The sequence below is a fragment of the Felis catus genome, chromosome A3 (genome assembly GCF_018350175.1).
Source record: "Felis catus isolate Fca126 chromosome A3, F.catus_Fca126_mat1.0, whole genome shotgun sequence".
NCBI classification, from domain to species: domain Eukaryota; kingdom Metazoa; phylum Chordata; class Mammalia; order Carnivora; family Felidae; genus Felis; species Felis catus.
The window spans coordinates 129525164-129542423 of NC_058370.1; the positions used below are offsets into that span (position 1 = coordinate 129525164).

Consider the following 17260-nt stretch of genomic DNA (forward strand, 5'->3'; position numbering starts at 1 on the left):
TCCAAAAGAGGAGGAGAGGAAGCACTAAATTTCCCTGTCGTTAGCTGTCATACTAATATCCTAAGGCTGCTATAAGGAATTAATTTCCAAGGGCTGCTGTAAAAACAACAGAAATTTATTCTCTTCCTGTTCTGGAGGCTGGAAGTCCTAAGTTAAGTTAGTGGGGCCATGCTCCCTCTGACACTCTAGGTAGAATCTTCCCTTGCTTCTACCTAGTTTCTGCTGGTAGCCGGCAATCGTGGGTGCTCCTTGGCTTGCAGCTGTATCATTTATATCTCTGCTCTGTCCTTCCATGGTGTCCTCCCTGTGTGTATGTCTTCATATCGTCCCTCTTCTTATAAGTGCGTGGGTCATATTGGGTTAAGGGCCACCTTTCTCTACTATGACCTCATCTTAACTAACTGCACCTGCAATGACCTTATTTCCAAATAAGGTCACTTTCTGAGATACAGGGGGTTAGAACCCAACATATCTTTCTCGAACACAAAATTCCATCCATGGTAGCTCTCTAGGAAGTTTGAGAGGTTGGAATTATGAAAGTCAATGGCAGCTGGCCATTGTGAGGTTATCGAATCAAGCACTTCCTGCTCCGCACCTGCCCTGCAGCAGCCCACTCCCAGACATCTGCGAACTGTGGTCATCCATCCCAGGTTGGAATGCTTCTCCATGGTGCACGTACTTCTGCAGGATCCTAGTTTTGTTGTGAGAGATAGAGAGGCAACATGAAGAGAGGAGGTGTCCTCAGAAATGTGTGCATAACACAAATCACCCAACTTGCTGCAGGTTCAGATTCCTGGGACTCAAGCTCTAGAGATGCTGTTGGCCATGCAGTCATAGGTGTTCAAGTGGCTACATTTTGAGAAACACTTACACAGACAAGAGTCCAGGTAAATTTAATTTGGATTTTGAGTGAGCTAAATCCTGACTAGCTGTATGGCTGTGAGCAGAAATAAAGCTGTTAAAGCCTTGGCTTTTCCCTCCTTAATCTGGAGAGATGACTAACAACACATACTGTAGGTGACTATTTTAAGAATTAGAGATACTTTGGTATACCCAGGTAACTACAGCCCCACAGTTTCATGGGGGAGAATAGAGAGCCTTGTCTGGCCTCATTCAGAGGTGCCCTCCTCCCCCTGTGAGTCCTGGGGCTGTTTCCTGTGTAACCTGGGGTATTTTTAAATTTTTTTTTAGCCTTTATTTTTTAGAGAGAGAGAGCAAGCAGAGGAGGAGTAGAGAGAGGGAGACACAGAATCTGAAGCAGGCTCCAGGCTCTGAGCTGTCAGCACAGGGCCCGACGCGGGGCTCGAACTCACGGACCATGAGATCATGACCTGAGCCGAAGTCGGCTACTTAACTGACTGAGCCACCCAGGCACCCCTAACTTGGGCTATTTTAAGCACCTGTGCAGTTCTCTTCTGTGCTCCAATGTCATGAGCCTTCCCCATCATTGTTTGCTGTCGGTCAGCTTGGGCAGAAACCCTGACCAATGCCATCAGAAGAGCTGCTGAGATTAGCCCCTGCCCATTTGGTGGACCCAGTCTCCTGGTAACCCCTCAAGTCCCCTGGGAATTTTTTATCACCACTGACTCTGCCATGGAGACCTTCCTGGGTTTTTCATGTGTTTCCCTTAGTGGCCCATCTCTCCTGGATATAGCTCCCAGCTCTGGATTCTCATTGCCCAGCGTTCATTCTGGACCTTGCCCCTGAGCTGCTGTCTATCACTGGTTGGAATCCGTGTCTTTTTATGGGTGTTTTCAGACTGTTCTAGGTAGAACATTCCCTTTTAATTTTGCAGAGTTTTGTTATTTCTGCCCAGGTTATTTCTGCCCATTGTTTATTTCTCTCTAGAGGCCTGGCACATCATCCCTTTGGCTCAATATCATAAGGATCTTCTTTTGAGACCAAAGACGTGTTTGTAAATTTCTGCACCCCAACTGTGATACGATGCATATTCCTGACAAATTCTTCTGCTCATATGAATACAGTCTTTTAAAAATTTTTTTCTAACGTTTTATTTATTTTTGAGACAGAGAGAGACAGAGCATGAACGGGGGAGGGGCAGAGAGAGAGGGGGACACAGAATCAGAAGCAGGCTCCAGGCTCTGAGCCATCAGGCCAGAGCCCGACGCGGGGCTCGAACCCACAAACTGTGAGATCGTGACCCGAGCTGAAGTCAGACGCCCAACCGACTGAGCCACCCAGGCGCCCCGAATCCAGTCTTTTAAAAACTGGATACCAGAGGGACGTCTGGGTGGCTCAGTTGGCTAAGCAGCCGCCTCTTGATTTCAGCTCAAGTCATGACCTCATGGTGTGTGGGATCAAGCCGTGCATCAGGCTCTGTGCTGACACCATGGAGCCTGCTTGGGATTCTCTCTCTCTCCCTTTCTCTCTGCTCCTCCCCCACTCATACTTGCGCTCTCTCGCTGTCTCTCTCTCTCAAAATAAGTAAACATTTTAAAAACAATAAATAAAAAAAATAAAAACTTCATACCACGGTCTGACACCTACTTAAAACTGTAGGTAAATGAATTCCTTTCTCTAATCCAGCTGAGGCCCTGATTTCTTTTTTTTTTAATTTTTTTTTAATTTTTTTTTTCAACATTTATTTATTTTTGGGACAGAGAGAGACAGAGCATGAACTGGGGAGGGGCAGAGAGAGAGGGAGACACAGAATCGGAGACAGGCTCCAGGCTCTGAGCCATCAGCCCAGAGCCCGACGCGGGGCTCGAACTCCCGGACCGCGAGATCGTGACCTGGCTGAAGTCGGACGCTTCACCGACTGCGCCACCCAGGCGCCCCCAATTTTTTTTTTAACGTTTATTTATTTTTGAGACAGAGAGAGACAGAGCATGAACGGGGGAGGGGCGGAGAGAGAGGGAGACACAGAATCGGAAACAGGCTCTAGGCTCTGAGCCATCAGCCCAGAGCCCGACGTGGGGCTCGAACTCACGTACCGCGAGATCGTGACCTGGCTGAAGTCAGATGCTTAACCGACTGCGCCACCCAGGTGCCCCTGAGGCCCTGATTTCTATGTGTCATGTAATTAAGTTCCTGATGTATAGTAGGTCCTCAATACATGGCAACTGCAATGATTTTACTATATATAGTTACCTCAATTTAAAAAAAAAGTCTTTCTTATATAAAGCCAAAATTTTATCCCCTAAACTTTATGCTGTTCTCTAAGTTATACAGAATAAGCTATTCTCTCTTACCAGCAAAGTTTAGGCTCCTAAATCTGACTGAATTCTATAATGATTTTATTATGGAAGAAATCCAGAAATTCATGAGCATTGAGTATCCCCAGTGCTACAGTGACATTTCCTTTCCTTTCCATTCCTCCCTTGCCATGTTAGGTCAAGGTCAGATTTTGTTCTTTCAAGGGCTCCATGACCAGGAAGTTGTCTGATCACCACGCGGGGAGGAGGAGTCTGAGAGAACCCAGTACAGGATCCTGCAGTGTGGTATTCCTCCAACTTTACAGTGATCCCCGTCGTTTGGAGGGCATGGGAAAACAACTGCCTGGACCTTGTTCCCAGAGTGTCAAGTTCATCACGTGTGAGTGGGGCCTGAGATGCACATCTGAGAAATACGCATTTCTAAGGTATTCCCAGTGTGGTGCACCCTGAACATCCCTGCTCTAGGGGAAGCTCTTCCTGCCCTTCGGATCCTTTACCAGCTGCTCTGCTCTCCTAGGTGCCAACAGGTCATGGCTGACCCTTCTGTTGCCCTTAGCCTAACACAAACACCTACCTCCAGGTGGGTGGAATACCTGTTGTGGTTTGTGGTCAGGCGCTTCCATGTGGAGCCGGACCAAAGCCCGTCTCCCATGGAACCCATATTGTTGCTGAGCTGTTTCTCCTGCCCTGCTTCCCTCACTCCCTTCTCCTCAGAGCCTCTCCCCACAATCACTTAACAAGAACGCTAGTTTCTTCCTCTGCTCCTAGAGAATCCGACCTAAGATGAATCTTATTCATATTTTTGTCAAAATCATCTTAATATGTATAAAGCACCAATTATGCACTGGTGCTGTATATAGAGGCACGTTAAAAAAAAATACACGTCCAGCCCCATCCTGGTCACCGCATGTACCCCTGCCCTATAATCAGAGTCCCAAAGGTGTCACTGCATTCTGCATCCTAGAATCCTGCCTCCATTTTGCAAGAGTGACATTGCCCCTTAAGATACTGAGTTGGCAAACCTGATGGATGCCTTATGATTGTCCGGGCCACCACACTGCCTACGGAATGACACCCAGACTTCCTGGTTAGAGATTAAAAACTCTAGAAACTGCTCCAGCTAGTTTGCTAATGCTCCTGGGGCATCTGCGTGATTGCCTCACCCAAGCCAGCATACTTACTGTAGGTGTTGTGTTCAGCTGGGCTCAGACACCTCTTTCTTTTCACGGACGCTTTCAAAGGAGCTTTTCATGACTTTTCAGTCTGATGGAGTCCCCGTTCCGTGTTTTCTTAACAAACTCTGTGCGCTTCTTTGAGAGTGTTTGTTTGCTTCCTCCAACCCCCAACGCCTACACAAAGCTTCATAGCACTGTCTTTTTCTCCTGATACCCAGAAACTGACTCACTGTAGGCACTCAATTATTCAGATTTCGCTTCTGCTTTTCCTATTATGAGCTGTATAATTTGAAGCAAGATAGTTATTCTCTCGTCTCTTGAGTTACCTCATCCCTGAAGTGGGACAGATAATATAGCAGATCTGTGAGTAATGCAAGTGGAAGTGTCTAGCAGAATGCCTCTGAAGATCACAAACACAGTAATGTCACCTCCCCTCTGTCAACACCCATCAAATCGTATTCCCTCCTGAGGTTCTCTGCACCTTTCTGAGTCTTATCCTTCCTTCATGGCCTGGGCTTCCCTGCCCTCAGAAATCTTTCCCATTTTGGTCTCTGATGGTTGGTGCCTGTGAGGGTGAATATGGAGACCACCCAAGAAAGTGGTGGCTGGTTATGGCCTATGGTCAACAGCAAAGGGTATATCTTAGCCCTTCTTCCCCTTCATCACTGCATGGATTCTCCCCCCAGCCAGGAGCTCAGGGCCCCCTGCTGCATGGTATGAAAATAAGGCAGGAGAAGATGTTCATTTTCGTATCTTGCTCTGCCTCTGCCAGGTTGAGTGATGATGGATAAGATATTTTCTGGCTCTGATGGGCTTGTAAAATGTGGGTGGGAGCGGGGAACATCTCCCACGATGGTTTGAAAGCAAAATGGGAGAGCCTGTATGAAAATTTCTGACACGAAGCCGGCTTATAATTGTGGGTGCCATCTACATTAATGATTGATAAATGCAGTTGCCTGTGCAAGAGATGAGGCCCTGAGCTAAGTCCACAGCGATGGAGATAGGGGAAGTTAGATTCCACTGACTTTGGCAATGAAATTATGTCCGTATAGCTCAAATATATGCTCAGTGCATAAAACAGACTCAAACGTGCAGAGAGAGTACTTGGAAATGTGCAAAGGCACTAAAATCTCCATCTTTTTAGAGTTGGGCTAAGGGATGAGTAGTTTAAAACCTCTGAACTATTTACTTGATCTGGTCTTTCAACCACATAGTCTTTCAGCGCACCTCTGCTGTGCAGATTGGCGCAGGAAGTCTTCATAGGCTCTTAATCAAAGCTCGTAATTAATTTGCCTAAAAAGAAAGAATGTGCTGTGGCGCTGAAAGCTGGATTATAATCCTGGAGTAGGTGGGAGGAAAGTTTTTTCCCATGGAAACTGCATTTTTTAAAAATAATGAAGTTGAATCGAACCATGGCAATGATTGTGATTTTGGAAGTCTGAAGACATAAGGCCTGGCATCGACATTGGTTATGGAAAGGCGGCAGAAGGAAAGGACAGGAACACATGGTTTGGGCTGGGAACGATCTGAGTTTGAGTCCGCGTTTTGCTACTGGTTGTGCAAAACTGGGCAAGTGATTTCTGCATTTTGGTTTTCTTGAAGACTGCGATTGTCATTATTTAAAATTTTTGTGTTAAATAGTTCACATAAAGTAAACGTAATGCTTTCTTTTTTTTTTAATTTTTTTTTTCAACGTTTATTTATTTGTGGGACAGAGAGAGACAGAGCATGAACGGGGGAGGGGCAGAGAGAGAGGGGGACACAGAATCGGAAACAGGCTCCAGGCTCTGAGCCATCAGCCCAGAGCCCGACGCGGGGCTCGAACTCACAGAGTGCGAGATCGTGACCTGGCTGAAGTCGGACGCTTAACCGACTGCGCCACCCAGGCGCCCCTAAACGTAATGCTTTCAACTTGTGGTGGATACTTCAAATAGTGGAGATCAGGGTCAAAGAATACGATTGGATGGTAAAGCCAACTAAAGCCACCCAGCTTAAATACTGGCCTTGGGAAATTTTTATTCCCACGATCTTTTGAATTCTGGCAAATTATAAAGAACCTTATAAACTTAAGATAATTCTATTGCAGTGAATCCATTAAATGAAGTAAAAGGAGAGATAGTTCTAGACTGAATGTAGGACAGAGCACTCTCAGTCGTTAAACAGGGAGCCATTAGACTGGGGTGGCTCTAATACCTTGGCAGCTTATATAAGCAAACTGACACCTGAGACTGAGTCAGTGCTCTCAAAGCTGATAAAGAAACTTAAGAACAGGCAACCACAAATAACCAACCAAACTTTCCCAGGTAAGACAGCTGCTTATGCTTCAACCAGTCGTAAAATTTATCTGCTTTGCTTCCAGGTCTTCCCCATAAAACACTGCCCCTGGAACCTGTTGGTGAGGTGCTTTTAATCACCTTGGGTTCAGCATTACCTGATTTGAACCCACGTACGCTCAAACTCGTTTGGTGAGATGCTGTGCGAGGTGTAGGGGCGGGGGTAGTGAAGATGTTGGCATTTCGATTTACGATTTACGTATATCGAAGGTACTTGGCTTAACTTCCGAGGACGAGATCTCAACATCACATCACGTGTCCCAGCTCCCCACTATGCAGCATAAACTCACAGCATGGAAAAGTGGGGAAAAGAAATTGTTCTTAAAGTGCTCATGCCTGCTTCCGCTCTTCTCCACTTGCCTCTTTGTAATCCTTCAGGCATGTAATTTGCTTTCAGTAAAATCAAGTATTCCAGTAGCATCCAGTCATGGTGCTGGATGCCAGGAATAAAATAATCAATGAACCTAGGAGGGACAGCTCACTTTGGTGGAGGAAACAAATACATACAAAATATTAAAATAGAGTCATGTAAAAACACAACATGTAGATGAAAAGGTGTAAATAGATGTGTAGAGGAGGGTGCCTGTGGATAATAAAGAAGACTTCAAAACAGGAAGTGGTCCTTTCATGAAACTAAAGACCAAGTAGAATTTCCCATTTGGATGAGTGAATCAGTAATCCTGGGAATGATGATGGTGTGAGCATAAAAGTCATGAAGACCATAGACTTTCGATTTTCTTGAGTGTTGGGTGACTCTGTGGGAGAAATAAAGGATGAGGCTGAAAATATATTTAGGGATTAGCTCCTGAGTGCGACTGCGTCTCATGAGACACATTTCAGAGCCATGGAAAAACTTCGGGCAGGTGTATGAATACTGATTACACTTCACACCTCCTGCCAGGAGGCTGACGCAGAGCTCACTCCGGTGCCCAGAGCTGTGACAGCAGGAAGCGCTCCAGCTTTCACCTCCTCTTCCTCGCTGTCCCCAACTCATCTGCTGGCCTGAACCCCCAGACCACTCTGTTCCCACATCACCTTTTAGAATTTCTCTGGTTTCGAAGTATGCAAAGGATGGATCAGACAGGTGCACTAGAAGAAATCCTACGACACAGAAGTCTTCAGAGAAGCCACGGAAAACAGGCAACTGGGTCTGGGGAAATAGACGAACGGGTGATGGGGAATATTCAGGAGACACAAGTGACACTCAGTTGTAACTACGTGTGGGTTGCAAAGAAGATGGGACTTCATGACCTGGATCCCTGGGAGAAAATGATGACACTGAACGAGACAGGGCATTAATTGACCTGCTTTTTAAAAATTCTTTATTGTTATTTATTTTCTCTGTCGTCTCAGACTTGTCAGCATCTATTTTCCCTCTTGAGTCCTGGTACTCAGTGAATGAAAACACATCGCAGCCACACTTTCCAATGGAGCCGCCACACTCACTGTGGGCAGGACTCACGGGTATCCGTGAGTATCCACGGGTCCCTGTCACAAAGCTGACTTTCCTTTCACCTGGTACATTTGGGCAGGTGAGGGGAGGCCTGCCTGAGTCAGGGGGAGGCAGCACTCTGACTTAGACTTCTAGCCCACTTCGTTGGCCGGTGGCTTACTTGCTGCCACCATGTGGCATGTCACAGCTGCTGTTGTCCGTATACTTCTGTCTCCTGAAGCGCTGGAGGGGGTTCTCTGGTCAAGGGAGTGTGACTGCCAAGCGCTCCCGCCTCAGGCTCTTTACTCATGAGGTGGATGCAGCCGTTCTCAGGTGCCCTTACAACCAGTTATAAATTATTTTCAGCGAGCTAAGGTCAAAGGCATGGAGAGAATAGAAAGTGACAACACTGAAGATTTATATGACCCCTCTCCTACAAGGAGACCAAGCGCTTCAAATATATGATCTAATTTGCCCTCCTCTGATGCCTGGAAAAAGGAGGGTGTGCAGGGGAGGCAGCGATTAGAGGCAGGTAAGAAGGCTTTGGTTAACAACCTTGAATAATCCATAAGGCAGCACGGTTCCCTTCTCTTTCATTGTGCTTTAGGGTTTCTTCTTTCTCTTCTTTTTTGAGAAACAGAAGCCGACTGACCTTTCCCAGACGGCTTTTGAGCTCCGTGTTTCCCTTCTTCGGCATGAAGGACTTAAGCAAGGTGGAGAGGATGATTCCACATTCCGTGAGCTGCCTCGCGTCCCATTCCTTAAGGAAGTGGCATGCTGATGCCAAAGTTACCTTAATTATCAGACCAAATAAACAAGCCAACTGTGATACGGAGAAATTTATGATGCGGCCGTTTCTAAAAAGAAAGTTAAATATTGAAGATGGATGATCATGGCTGCAGTGAGCTCCCAACATGGATTTCCACGTGTGTGCATTCGACCATTTGTTATCTGAAACTCTCTAGTGGATGAGAATTCTAGGTCATGCCTCTTTCAGAGAACACAGGTTTTAAGTGGACCATGGCTGGTAGCACGTATCTGACTTGTCCAGTGTTACAAAGGAAGCTGGTGGGAACTCTGACCTCATCCCAGGTGTCCTGACTTCCTGTGCATGTCTCTTGCTGTGCCCCTGTGTACGAAGCCACTTCTGCCACACCTGAGCACTGTTTCCGTTCCCATTTCCCATGCACAGAGAAGGAAGTTGATAATGGTAAACATAAATATGACCAAGGCAATGCAGACCAGTAAAGGGCTCAGGGGAAGGACACAGGAGAAGAGACAACTGGAATTTAATCTATTACATGCACAGCTTTGGGTAAAGGCTATAAAGGGAGGGCGACTATTTGCAAATTGCGCAGGGCTGTCAGGGAGGATTTGGGGAGCCCAGACCTGGCAATGGGCGAATGAGTCTAGTCAGGATGTGGGCTTTCAGGAAATCTCCAGGGAGAAGAGCAGGCCAAAGACAAGGGAACCATCATTCAGCAGCGGTGACAAAGAGCAATGAGAAAGATCTTGGGAGGACAGGCAAAGTGACCCCAAAGACGGACCATGTTACTTTAGCAACATGTATGTGAATTTCAGATGGGCCATGCATGGCATGAACTGCCCCAGGGAACATTCTAAACTACCAAAGGCGCCATGGGAGAACATAGTTCTGGTAGCTTTTACTATGTAGCTGACAGAAGTTACAGAGAAGGTATTGCAGGAAGTGCTTTTCACATTCTCACTAATTGAGCTCACCGGTCTCCCCATGGTAGACAGCTGTTCCAGAAGCTCCATCCTACATGTAGGTGGAAAGCGTGCTTCCAAGAAACTGCTTGGAGCCCTATTATTTTCAGAGAAAGTCTTGACATAACAGGCTGATGCATTTTACTTAATAAATATCCTAATCTACTCTAAATTTCCATTATGTTAAGTGTATTTATGTATTTATGTATTTATTTTGAGAGAGAGAGAGAGAGAGAAAGAGAGAGAGAGAGAGAGCGCACACAAGCAAGGAAGGGGTAGAGATAGAGAGAGAGGATCCCAAGCAGGCTCCACACTGTCAGCATAGACCCTGACGCCAGGATCAATCCCACAAACTGTGAGATCATGACCTGAGCCAGAATCAAGAGTTTAATGCTTAATCAACTGGGCCACCCAGGTGCCCCTACATTATGTTCTTAAATCACAACCTCAGAAAACATAACAGCATATTTATGCCAAGCAGTGGATATGGACCTAAGTAAGATTCTTCCTGCCCAGAAATTTACGATTTTGATTTTGCAGTAAAAATTACAAAATGTCATTAGTTTCACAAAATGCCATGAACAGAAGGAATGTGGGATGTCACTTAGACCAGGCCCATCATTCTACACATAAGGCTCAGAGAGTTGTGTCCCTTATATGTGACTGCCCAAGAGAAGTGAAGTTGAATTTTGGTAATACCCTTCTCACCAAGTCATTCTGCCTTTTTAAAAACCTCACCTTGCTTCCCTTGTTTGACTGGGAAGTAATAACTAAAAAGATATTTTAGTGAAACACAATACCTTTAGTTATTTTTTGAAAGTATTGTTCTTTTAGTTTTTATTAGTTCTTAGTGCAAATTGTAATTTTGCATTTGAAATTGAAACTACCTAATTATATCTACAGTACTGTCAATGTAATTGTTCTGTAGGGTTATGATTACTGTAGAAATTCGAACTGGACTTTGTAACTGGATACAAAAGGTAACATGAATACAAAGCATTCCCTGAAGTGAGCCACATTGATTTGAGAGCTCTGTGGAATGGTGTTTTTTCTTTTTTTTTTCTTTTTTTCTTTTTTTAGGAATCACAATGAGAACCAAACTGAACTGTGTACAAAAAGTAAACGTGACTCTTCTTACTTTTGGGGATTAAGCAAGACTTTGATTTAAAAAACAAAAAATGCACCAGTGATTTTGAAACAATGTTTCTAAAACTCACCTGGAGTGAAACCATTTAAATTAGTAGTAATCTTGGATGACATTAATTAAACTATAATGCAGCATAATTTCAGCAGAGATTCAAGCACAGATTTCAAAATATTTTCTAAAACAAACTGAACCAATTTGATGGTAGGGAGTAAAAGGGTTTTAGAGCTTGATTTGTTACAAATAAATTATAAGAAACAAAGCATTGCACCAAACGAGTTTGTAGCCTGTTGTAAACACAGATGAAACAAATCACCTCTGAAACATGAGTTATTGCAAAACAAAACAAAACAAAAAGAAAAAAAAAAGCAGACATGTAGAAAACAGGCACGTTCCGCAGGGCATCTCATGTCAAAACACCAACAGAGAAATGTATGCCTAAAAATGTTCCTTCTCCTCTATGCAGTGTTTAAACTCATGGTATTTATTTTTAGGGATGTTTCAAACAGAGCAAGGTTTGGTCCTGTTTTTTTTTTTTTTTTTTCCAATTTTGTAAGAAGCATTTCTTACCGGTGAACTCATTGTGAACAAGAAAAGAGGTGGTAAACATTCCTGTCTGTCTTCTACAGTATGTGGGTGGTTCTTTTAACTAAAAGCTTTAAGGTCAACTAAATATTGGTGCAGAAAGAACTCATGTTCTCAAATGATCTCTATTCAGTCTATTAAATAACACAAATCCATGATATCCTTGCAACTCAAAATCCTCCACATCAGGGTTTTAGTGAAAACTTTAGTTGAGGACAACTGTTGAGTTTTACCTGTTCCGGTTTTAATTTTCTTCTGTTGTCATTTGGATTTTGTGCTTTACTGGTCTATTTCTGTGGCCTGAACACAGCCTACTTTGGGCTGTGTTCGTATCAATACGGACTGTCAAAGCTTTTGTCTCTTCAACTGCAAAGGCTCAAACTTTAAAATAGAGTTCTAGGGGTGCCTGGGTGGCTCAGTCGGTTGAGCATCTGACTTCGGCTTAGGTCACGATCTCGCGGTCCGTGAGTTCGAGCCCCGCGTCAGGCTCTGGGCTGATGGCTCAGAGCCTGGAGCCTGCTTCCGATTCTGTGTCTCCCTCTCTCTCTGCCCCTTCCCTGCTCATGCTCTGTCTCTCTCTGTCTCAAAAATAAATAAAAACGTTAAAAAAAATTTTAAATAGAGTTCTGTAATATCCCACCTACCTGTGGAATTGAGGAAAGCCAAGCTGGTAGAAACAGGTCCCCGAATGGTGATAGCCAGGGGCTGAGAGGCAGATAGATGAAATGAGAGAGATAGTGACCAAAAGGTATAAACTGCCAGTTATAAGATGAATAAGTTCTGGGGATCTAATGTACGGCATGGTGACTACAGTGAAACATATTGTATTATTGCTTAATAACCACTAAGAAGGTAGATCTTCAATGTTACATGTTCTCACCACAAAAAAAGGTAGTTATGTGAGACAGTGAACGTGTTAACTAACCTTATTATAATAATTTCACGAGTATACAGGTATCAAATCATGGCATTGTAAGGCTTAAGCTTACACAATGTTATATGTCCATTATATCTCCATTGAGCTGGAAAAGAAAAGAAACGCAGATAAAATAATTTTCTTCATCTGCATTTGGACTTCTCTGGTCAGTTGATCGTATCAACTTTCTTCACACTGATGCAAATACGGAAAATGACAGGAGGTATACATCTCTAGGGAGAAGATGAAATTTGAATACAGACGCAACTAATCTATTCTGAACTCACAATGTTAAGTAGTGCTATTTTTGCATTTCCAGGACAACGTTCTTGGTGGGGATGAGTTGCAAAGAGACCAGTCTGAGTTCTTGAAAAATTGAAAGCATTTTCATAACAAAATAGGGAGTGTTGGTTTCTTCAAGCGAATCTCTGGACAGAGGGATGTTCCCTCTGCCACCCACACCTTGCTGGCTCCTTGTTCCCTGTGAGAAAGCTCTTTTCCAGTGATAGTGAACCCACTATTGCCTACAGCTGTAAATGCAGTCTCTTATTAGCTAATCAATTATTAGAATTGATTGGCAAAAAAGCGTTTCTCTATAACCCGGGGGAGGAAATGAGATTCTATAGATTTCTCTCATTCCTCATTATGTTTGTAAAGTAACTTGGGTTTCACTCCGCCTGGGTACACAGCTTTGCTCATTTTGTATTTTCCTCTCCTGACAGCCTGGCCTGGGCTGAAGCTTCCCACTCTGTCTTCACGGTGCCCATGCAGGTGATTCTGACTTGAGTCATCTAATGCTTCTGATGACTAGTTCTTAAGTTCTGCTTGCTTTCCCTCTCTTATTTCAAAGAAGTCTTACTGTACCAGTTGTCCCCTTTACTGAGTCTTTTTTTTTAAGTTCATTTATTTATTTTGAGAGAGACAGAGACAGCATGAGCAGGGGAGGGGCAGAGAGAGAGAGAATCCCAAGCAGGCTCCACGCTGCCAGAATAGAGTCTGATGTGGGGCTCGAACTCACAAAACTGTGAGATCAGGACCTGAGCCAAAACCAGGAGTCAGATGCGTAACTGACTGAACCACCTAGGTGCCCCATGCCCTTGACTGAGTCTCAAAGTGATGAGTAGGAGACAACCAGGGAAAGAAGGGGTAGAAGGTGCTGTCTGTGCTGCAGTATGACCTCTGTGGATCCTACACACTCTTATCTTCAGAGGGCTCCTTCCTCCATCAACTCTCCCTCCTTCCCTCTCTCCCGCCCTCCCCCTGCCTCCTCCCCTCCTCTCTCTCTTCCCCCTCCCCTCTCATATAGAGGACTGTAATGGTATAAAGATGACTATAATCCAGGGTACATCGTATTCACTTATTTTCTGATTTTAAAAGAAATTAAAAATATTTTCACGGGCCCCTAAATGTAGCGTGTACCTCTGTGCACTGTGGCTGCTACGTGCAAGGGCCAGGTGTTCCCTGAGGGACAAGAGGCATGAAGTCTTCTCAAAGAAGTACAGCAAGAGTAAAGGGTAGGGACGTACTCAGTGAAACATTGAGGTTTTTTGTTTTTTTTTTTCCTGCCTCAAAGTTACTCATGTGGGATATGGTGATGTGAGTTCCCTCTCTGAATACTGGTTTCCCCATGAATAGAATGTGGGAGAATAAAGCACAGGATTGCTTTGAAGATCACATGAGTTTAGCTAGATTTAAACAGTGTAAATTATAAAATACTGAGTTAACTTTGTCATTCTCTTGGCCTCAAACCTTTTGTGGAATGGATATGAAACAAACATATATATATATTCGTTCGTTCGTTACAGTTATAAATATGTTTATAGCTAAATATGTAAATTTATATATTGTGCAGATTATTAACAATGGCTTTCTCTCTCCCTCCCTCTCTGTCTTTTAATAGATTTTCCTTACATTCGCAGAAGGCTTGGGGCACACAAGAATATCAGCTCGTACTGTTTTGAGACATACTCCTTAATCTGACATAAAAAAGGCTTTGACTGAGTCAGGGATGCGACATGGTTTTCGTATTCGGTTTGGAAACTGTTTCCCATTTTAGCTCAGTAAGCCCAGTGCACTTGCTATTAATTAACCAGCCCACAAGGATAGTAAGATTGTAACGATCCAGTATGCTCTTGTTTTGAGCAAACCACTCAGAAGAGCCTTCAGACAACTTTTGTTAGATTGAATTAAGATCTCTGACCTCTGTCTCAGAGGAATACAATTAGAAGTTTTGATTGCTAATTCCTAAAGGGACATAATAGGGGAAAATAAAATTAGGAGCAGGAGAAAATGACAGAGGTTTTATTTTTAAACATTATTATCATGATCCTGGTCATTGTCTCAGGGAAATTTCAGAACTGTTCCATGAGATCAGGACTGGATGTAAGACTCTATTATAAATGCACATGTTTGCCTTTTTCTTACTTTCTTTTTTCTTTTCTTTCTTTCCTTTTTTTTTCTTTTTTCTTTCTTTTTTTTTTTTTAAGAGAACTGGTTAATCCTGCCCCAGGGACCTACTCACAGTCTATTAAACCTTTAAAGAACATTTCATGGGGCTTCAGCGCCTGCTGCACTCAAAAGGAACTTTTATGAAAGCAGCTTATGCTCTGAATTGATAATGGTGAGGTTGGCAGCCCGGCATTTTGAAACTCTGTCCCCAAGTAGAAGAAGAATAAGCCCTGATTTCAAGGTTTCTGTATTTTCTTTCAAACAGCGTCCTTATTTACATAAACTTTGACTGCATCACTGAATTACGTGTTGTATTTTTATTTTGAAGCTTCAAGTTTATGGTCCTGGCCTGTCTGCATTGTTTCAAACATTTTCACCGGTTCATTTCCAGGGCACTTTCATAAGACTTCAGAAAAGGAAGTGAGCACATGATCTCTTCTCCATGACGCGGTTAAGAAACCCGAGCAAGAGCTTTGTTTAATGTCACAGGGCTTGAAGTCACCAGCCAGGACTGAAGGCTCGTTGCATCAGCCCCCACAGACACGGTCGTGGTTGGTGTTGTGGTCTGTGGCAGGGACAAGAGGATCTTTGGAGTAGATGCCGGCTCCCGGAAGGCCCAGCCTGAAGTTCAGCTCCTCCTGGTGCTGCTTCCCTGTCTCTGCAGGAGGCTCAGCTGGCCAGTTCTCTCCTCTAGCATTGGTGACCCTCTGGCTGTGAGCCGTGCCCAGCCTTGGTCTTCTCCCTACCTATGAGTCAAGCGGTCCAGGCTCTCTCCTTGGCCGGGCGTGCGCTCCAACTTACAGGAAGTGGAGGATCACAGGGTAGGGAAGGCCTGAGTCTGTCTTGATTCTGCCTGACTCCACTCAGAACACCAGACTTCAGTCTGTTCCTTCTCTTGGGTTGTCACAGCATGGGGCCACCATCTCCAGCCAGCTGTAGGAGCTCCCAGGAGAGCACCACTGCTCCCCATTCCTGTCACACAGGGTCTGTGCAACCTCTTACCCTCCCCTGGAGGGCACCTTAACAGGTTGAAAAGCTATAACTAAGATTTGTCTCCACTGTAGGAAATGGTACCCATTTAAAGCTCCCCAGGGGCTCATTCTCTTTCCCTCAGGGACATATGGGCTTGCTAGCATTTTAATGCATTTTTTTTTTGTTTTGGTTTCAGGAAATAATTTTGCTTTCTTCAAACAACAGAGGAACTTGGAAAGTTTGTCAATCTGGCCACCATGTTTGAAATGGTCTTAGCTCTGGGCAGGAAAACATGTTTTGACGGTTCAGAATGGAGTCACGCTTGCATTTGGGCACTTAACTGAGCCACTAGTTTAAAAACTGATTTGCTTTTGAGTGACAAAATGTGGAGATATCCATCTTTTTGTTTTTCTCCTCATCTTTGTTCTTTTGGAATGAAAAGCTGCAAATTTAGGGTCTGCCATAAAGAATTAACCTCAAACTATTCAGAAATTTTGCCATATTCCAAACAGATCCATTAAATAGATCTAGTGATGCCTTTGATAGTAAATTGTGAATTTTTTTCTTTTAGTGTTTGTTTATTTTTAAGAGACAGAGAGAGAGAGACACAGAATTCGAAGCAGGCTCTAGGCTCTGAGCTGTCAGCACAGAATCCAACACTGGAACCCACGAGCCATGAATGAGGCCGTGACCTGGACTGAAGTCGGTGCTAAACAGACTGAGCCAACCAGGTGCCCCTACATGTTGAATTTTAATTTGTTGTGGGGTAAAAATGCATTTATTTATTGTTAATCTTAAGGAAAAGTGTACACATGTAAGGAACATGAGATTTGGGGTCAGGATAAGGATTTCAGTCCTGGCTTTGCCACCTACTAGTTCTGTCCCTCTGGGCAGACTCATTTATACTTCCTGGGTCTTAGTGATCTTCACTGGGAACATTAACGTCTGCTTCAAATACTTATAGAGATTTAATAACCATAATATATGCGGATTTTACAAACTGTAGAACATGAGGTAATATTTACCTTTGTCCTTCCAAAAGCAGAAACAATTTGTGGTATACAACTCTGTGTATCGAGTTTGATACTTCCGTAATCCTCAATGAATCAGGTCAAACGTTATTGCAAAAATAACACATCATGCTGTTTTACATCCATTTGTTTGAATCAGGCAATTGAATATTTTATGTCAACCTACAGTGTTGTTGGAACAGGAACTCAAGGGGCGCCTGGGTGGCTCAGTCGGTTGAGCGTCCCCGCTTCGGCTCAGGTCACGGTCTCAAGGTTTGTGAGTTGGAGCCTGCGTTTGCCTTGAGGCTGTCAGCGTGGAACCTGCTTCAGATCTTCTGTCC

General features: G+C 44.0%; 2 long non-coding RNA genes across 2 annotated transcripts in view; both read left to right on the forward strand.

Moving 5' to 3' along the window:
• Positions 1 to 17260, forward strand: part of LOC123384613 — a 269390-nt gene that overhangs the window by 105439 nt on the left and 146691 nt on the right. The window lies entirely within an intron of this gene.
• On the forward strand, positions 35 to 5056 carry LOC109498401. The gene is made up of 3 exons (XR_002155215.3): positions 35 to 650; positions 784 to 887; positions 3354 to 5056. It is a non-coding gene; the product is annotated as an uncharacterized LOC109498401 (long non-coding RNA).